Source organism: Elephantulus edwardii, unplaced genomic scaffold (genome assembly GCF_000299155.1).
Source record: "Elephantulus edwardii isolate Elephantulus edwardi_28Jun2011 unplaced genomic scaffold, EleEdw1.0 scaffold00250, whole genome shotgun sequence".
Lineage (NCBI taxonomy): Eukaryota > Metazoa > Chordata > Mammalia > Macroscelidea > Macroscelididae > Elephantulus > Elephantulus edwardii.
The window spans coordinates 4045151-4052258 of NW_006400000.1; the positions used below are offsets into that span (position 1 = coordinate 4045151).

Consider the following 7108-nt stretch of genomic DNA (forward strand, 5'->3'; position numbering starts at 1 on the left):
TAATAAATACATAGGTAAAAATAGCTCTATGGCTTGGAGATGGGCAGGCAGGGCAAGTCTTCCCTATTACATTCTTAGTCATTTTATCCATGCCTATTTTTATCTGGAGTCCATAGACTAAAGGTCATGTTCTGTGGCTGAAGCTTTCAATAATGCTAGTTCTACCAGAGAAGCATTTTTCTGTTTACCAGTAGCTTTTATATAGCAACTCTTGGAGATTTAACAGTACTCACCACTTTAGAGAATTTTTAAGTAGGCATGCTGAAAATGGGAAAATCCCCAAAAGCCAACCACCAAAACTTTGCTGTTATTCCCTCTTCTGAAAATTACTAGGGAGAATTTGAAAGGTCTGTGAACTCCTTGTGGGGCAACAGGGTGAGGTCACTTTAATTCCCAGTAGATATTCATAAATGCCAAAACCAACAGGGCTAATTAAAGTCCAGGGATAGAGAAGATGAAGGAGCTGATAGAAAGGATAATGATACAATATCAAGTCTGAAATGCAAAGAAATGTCAACATAAAATATTACAACAAAATCTGGGAATCACTAATAAAACTTGAACAAAAAACATTTGTTTTATTGATATATTAGGCCTAGACCTGTATTAACAAGCAAGCCTAATAATAGCACCATGGTTAGATAGCCTGGTTTTCAAGCCATCATTTTACAATTTATTAAACAAACAAGGGTGTGGGTTTTTTTTTTCCCTCATCCACCTGATGGGATCTTTTTATACATACTATTAAGTCCCACTTGGAACAGCTGAAACTCTTTTAGCAAAAGCTTTAAAGATGAGCTCATGAACTCAGTTTAAATTTCACTAGTTAAATTAGATCAAATAGAAGATACACACATGAATTGTCCAATCAGAGCCCACCCCCACCAAAAACCTTAAAACTCCACTTTGACTCAATTATAAAAAAGTTAAATATCATGAAGTGAAGATTCTTTTCCATTCTTCAACATCTCAGTCTCGGGTTTTTTCCCAAAGCAAAAAAAATCACTCTAAGGAATATTTATCAAAATCAGACAGGAAAATTAAAGCCTGCATAGTTATGAATCAGAACTGTTCCACCATAACCAAGCTGCTGTATCAATGGATTCTGTATACATTCTAGAACTGACCAAGTCAAAATTTAGACCAGAACAACTGTTAAATAAATGCTAGCTCTGTAAAATGTCAAGTGTGGGGACCAAAACAAAACTTACTGTGAATTTGAGACTTTCCCCCTTTGTTTTGAAGAAACAAAAATTTTCTGTAAAAATATACACTATTTTTACACACAGCTGGCATTTACAAGTTTCCTGTAAAAAATTGAAGATATCCCATTTTTGCAATTATTACTGAGCCTAAAGTCAAGTATTCTTGGCCATAACTAGGCTATTAAATCAAGCCAAAGTAGAATAGGTACAAAGTCCTGAAAAACATATGAACATATTCATCAAGAACAAGTATACCTGGGAAAGCTAATCAACAAGGAAATGCTTCCCTTCACACTGTTGTACAGTACATTGAAGCTTCTAGCAATAGTTCTTACTACTTGTAGCTTAAATCCATTTTACATAAGTCCCTGGTATTGATAATGATTTGTTTTTCAACACTAAACCAAGTCTATGAATTCAGTGGGCATGTTTAATGAACTCTATGACTAGCCGTCTACTGGAATTCCTTTCCACCCTACAATCTTCACTAAAAGTCCTCCTTGGCCTCTCAAAGATGGCCTGATGTTGAAAATGAACTTTGCTCCTTCCTTTCAGACAGTGACTCTTCAAGGAAGCAGGGCTGCTTTGCCCATGTATTTATTCCTGTTAGACAAAATCCTCTTGCCACTTCCTTTTCTGGCTAGGATGCTAGAGTAGGACTCTTGGAAGTTATAGCTTGTGAAGCTTGATGTCCGACTTCATAAATACATTTAATTTCACAGCAGAAGTCTATGGTTTTGGTGGCTGGAGTTGGTTAAAAGTCATTTATTGCACTTACAAGGCTATCTAATTAGATATGCCAAACCAGCTCCAACTCCAGCAACACCTGCAAAAGCCAGCAGCACATTTCTGATGCCGCCTTCTAGGTCCTCTACATGGAAGAACTCCACAAACCCATCCCAGCCTCTTTGTTTGACTAACCAGGTCCCGTTTTGTCCTTACGAGAATATCTGTGATACTTTCTGCTAATGGTTTGATGCAGCTTTCTTGGTTTATACTTCTTAAATGTTTAGCCACAAAGGCACCAAAAGATATGAGAGTCACAATTCTGCCCCAGTTTGTTGCTCCGTCATTGAAAACATGGACCATGACTCAAGAGAAAGATTTGACATCATCTTCGTTTTTGATGTCCAGTTTGCGAAGCATACCCTGGAAGGCCGTCTCGTGGTTGCGCTGCACCCCGTCGCCGACCCGCCGGAGGGTCTCCAGCACCTGCCTGCTGGCGGCTCCGGGCGCGCCCAGGGGCTTCGCGTCCTTGGCGCCGGTTGCCTGTTCGCGAAGGTACCGAGTGATGATTTCTAGAGATTGCCGGTACAGCTCGTCCTCCTCCTCCTCCGCTGGGGGCGGCGTCGAAGGCAAGGAGCCGTCCGTGGAGAGGCCATTACTGCTCTCCTCGACCAGCCCCAGCAGAGGGAGGGAGGGCGGCCGCTTCCCGAGAGGCTCTGGCTGGTACCCGTCCAGCTCCTCTTCGGGCGACATGATGGCGTCCTCTCCAAACTACTTAAGGGTAATGATGTCAGTGTGAGGACTAATTTGCACCTGATTCAAGCCATAGTCTTTTCAATCACTTGCTATGTATCTGAAAGCTAATCAATGACCAAGGATAAGAGTACAAGAATTCCTCTCCTTGAAAAGCAAAAGAAAAACTCCCTCATTGGTACACAATCCCCCCCACCTCCCCAAACCCCACCCCCTACCCCCAAATATAATCCACTCTGCAACCCTCATTGGGGGAGGGGGGAGGGGTTTGTGCGGGGAGAAGTGTGCAACAATGAATGAATGGAATTTCAAAATCTCTGTAGATGTTCATTGAAATGAAAAATAAACAAACTAAATTAATAAAAAAAAATTTTAAAGAGTACAAGAATTGATACCTTTGAGCTGTAGTGTTGGAGAAGAGTGCTAAATAGCCTATGGACGGCCAAAAGAACAAACAGATATGTCTTAGAAAAAGTGCAGCCAGAGAGTTCCTTAGGGGCAAGGAAGGCAAAACTTTGATTCACATGCTTTGGGCATCTTGTTACGATGGGTTATTCTTTGGAGAAGGACATCATGCTTGCAAAGGTGGAGGATCAGGGAAGGAGAGAAAAAAAACTCCCTGAGATGGGTTGACACAGTGACTGCAACAATGGGATCAAGTGTGTTGGAGTATAAGGATGGTAGAGTAAAAACAGCATTCAGATCTGGTTGCTGTGAATTGTACTCAAGTTGGTGGAACTGAACAATGACAATGTGCTTCCCTGCCAGAAATTCAATCTGGATTAAGAAAAGGCCATGAAGCAAGTACACCGTTGCTGATGTCTGATGGAACTTGGCTGAAATCAGAGAATACCAGGACGAAGTTTCTTTGTGTTTTATGACCTATGTAAAGGCATTTTACTGTGTGCATAATAATAAATTATGGATAACATTTTGAAGAATGAGAATTCTTCATTTGAAGAATAAGAACACTTACTTGTGTTCATGCAAAAGTTATACACAGCTCAAGAAGTAGTCCCTTGAACAGACCAAGGGGATACTTCATGATTTAAAATGAGGAAAAGTGTGTGTCCCGGTTGTACACTTTCCTGGTACCTATTTAATCTGAATCCTGAACAACTAATCCATGAAGATGGACTATATGAAGATGAATGTGCATAAGGATTGTAAGAAGACTCATTTAACAACATGTGATAAGTAGATGTCACGACCTTAAGTACTGAAAGTGAGAAGGACTTGAAGCACTAAAAAGGATCAAAGCCTTCAGTGTGGATTTCACCACAACATAAAGAAAAAACCAAAAATCTTCACAGTTGGATCAATAGGCAACACCATGACATTAAGTGTCATTGAGTGAACTACAACTCCTAGCAACTCTACAAATAACAGACTATAACCTTCTCCTGCACCATCATCATGATGCTTAAGCCTAGTGTTGTAGTCGTGGTGTTGCCGTGATAGTGTCAGTCCATCTGGCTGAGAGTTTTCCCATCTTTCACTCATCGTCTACCTTCCATTTCTACCTCTGACCCCCTACATGGTCTCACATACTTCTGGCATTTTGATGGAAGGAGTCAATTTTTTGAAAAAAAGGCATCATGTTGGGGAAAGTAGATGATCCACAAACATGATAGATGATTAAAAGATTGAAGTTTTCAAGGGTTTCATTTCAGTTGGATCCATAACAATTGCCATGGAAGCAATAGTCAAGACATCAAAAGAATTGCATTGGCCAAATCCACTGTCAAAGATCCCTTTCAAGTGCTGAAGAGCAAGGATGTCTGTTAAAGACTAAAGAGCGAGCTGAACCAAGCCATGGTATTGTCCATTGCTTCACATGCGTGTGAAAGTTGGACAATGAACAGGGAAGACCAAAGAAAAATTGACCTTTGAAGTGCAGTGTTGGTGAAAAATACTGAATATACCATGTTGTTGTTGTTGTTATGTCCATCGAGTCACCTGCAACTCATAGCGATCCTAGGTGCAACAGCCCTAACCCCTGCTCTATACTGTGCCAGTCTTATTGTCTCTGACACACCTACTCCCATTACCCTGGTCATTGAATCAATCCACCTCATCAAGTGACTTCCTCTCTTGCATTGTCCCTCCACCCTCCCAAGCACAACGTCACTCTCTAAGATTTCCGTAGATTTCCAAAAGAATAAATAAACAAACCTTCCTTGGCAGAAGAATGTGCTCCTTAGAAGCAAGAATGGTAAGACTTTCTCACTTATTTTGGGCCTGTTGTCAGGAGGGGCCAGTCCTGGGAAAGGACATTTTGCTGGGTAAAGCACAGGATCAGTAAAAGTGAGGAAGACACTCAACGAGCTGGACTTACACAGTGACTGCTACAATGAGCTTACACACAGCAGAGATCGCGAGGATGGTTCAGGACTGGGCAGGATCTCATTCTGTTGTACATGGGTTGGAAATTACTTAAGGCCCCTAACAATCACAACAGCTTTGACTTCTGCATTCAACCTCAGATTATGCATCTCTAGTCACTCACCTGACATGTTCAGTGGGCATTCTCTACTTGCTATGACCAAATATAACTCTGGTCTCTTCTCTTCCAAAGTCCACTCCACTGTGTCTTCCCCATCTGAGAAGATGGCACTGCCATCCACCACAGTGCCCAGGCCATAGGTCTACCAGTCACACCAGACCTACATCTTTCATTCCTCTCTCTCCTTGTGCCTATCAGCAAACATAGGGAGCTCTTGTGGCCGAGTGGGTAAAGAATTGCATTGCCAACCCAAAGGATCCCAGGTGGAATCCACCAGGTGGCCCATGAAAGAAATATGGACAGTCTCCTCCATTGTAATTAACAGTCTCTGAAAACCAGAAGGTCAGAAACTAGAAGGTCAATTATGGACTGGTTCTGACTTGACAGTATGTAGTAACAACAAATCAGTAACTCCAAAGGCTCTAATTCCAAATTATGCCCTTTATCTATCTCCCTGTTACCACTCCACTGTTATTGTTAAATGACGTGAGTCCCTTCTGATTCATGGTACAACAGGATGAAACACCACCCAGTCCTGTGGCATCCTCGTAGCCATCCCTGTGTTTGAGTGCTGCAGCCACTATGTCGATCCATCTTGTTGAGGATCTTCCTCTTTTCTGCATACTCTTTTCCTTACCAAGCATGGTGTCTTCCTCCAGGAACTAGTCCCTTCTGAAACTAGGCAGGGAAGTGAGCATCCAGCATGACTCTACCTTTACGAAATGTCACAAATAGATGCAACTGGTCTGTAGTGTTGAAATGAGAACAGTGGGTAATTATATTTGTGAATAAAGACTGAGAACCTGAGTTCTCCATGAGCAAGAAAGAGCTTGTAAGGGTACAGCTAAGACTGACAGAACCCAGATTGATTACCCATTCTCAGATTCCTGCTATCATACTCAACACCAGCCACCCAGCTCCTTAGAATTCCTTCCCGTCAGTCTGTAAGACAAACTACTGGGAATATTCCCCTTTACAGGAAGTTACTAATAGCATCTTGTCTCCATAACTTCAATCTATATGCAGACCAGATCGTTTGGGAGGCTGGACTTTAAAAGGAGGAATATGGGATCAAAATTGGACGAAGATTCATCAGCAACTTGCAATATGTACACGAGACAACCTTGCTTACTGAAAATGAGGAGGACCTGAAGCATTTGCTGCAAAAGGTCAAGAACTGAAGCTTCCAATATGGTTTGAAGCTCAACATCAAGAAGAAAAAGATTCTCACCACTGAGCCAGTTGGCAGCATCAGGATAGATGGAGAAGAGATTGAGATTGTGGCCAATTTCAGCTTCCTTGGCTCCACAATCAACACTCTTAGAATTAGCAGTCAAGAAATCAAGACAAAGTGCACTAGGGAAATCTGCTGTCAGGGTTCTTTCCAGAGTGCTGAAGAGCAATAATGTCCATCTGGAGATTAAGGTGTGTCTGATCCAGGCCATGGTCTTCACAATTACTTGCTGTTCATTAGAGAGCTGTACAATGAGTAAGGATGACAGATAATTGATGCCTTTGAGTTGTGGTGCTGTAGAGAGTATTGAACATACCATGGACCCCCAACAGAACAAACAAGTCTTTCCTGGAGAGGGTAAAACCAAGTTGCTCTTTGAAGACAAGAAATTTGAAGTTCCATCTCACATGCTTTAGGCATGTTACCTGGAGATAATAGTCCTGAACAGTCCTTGGAGAAGGACATTGTGCTGGGAAGGGTAAAAGGATGGAGAAGAAGTCACTAGATGAGATGGACTGATACCATGATGAGGATAATGGGACAGAAGTGTCAGAGATGGAAACAACCCAAGTGCCCATCAGCAAATGAATGGATAGAGAAGCTCTGGTATATTCACACAATGGAATACTATGCTGCATTGAAAAACAAGGAACACGTGAAATATTATACCAAATGGGTGACCCT

General features: G+C 41.7%; 1 pseudogene; it reads right to left on the minus strand.

Annotated features, from left to right (window-relative positions):
- Positions 1 to 1987: 1987 nt before the first annotated feature.
- The window catches only part of LOC102863197, a 29638-nt pseudogene continuing 24517 nt past the window's right edge, over positions 1988 to 7108 (minus strand).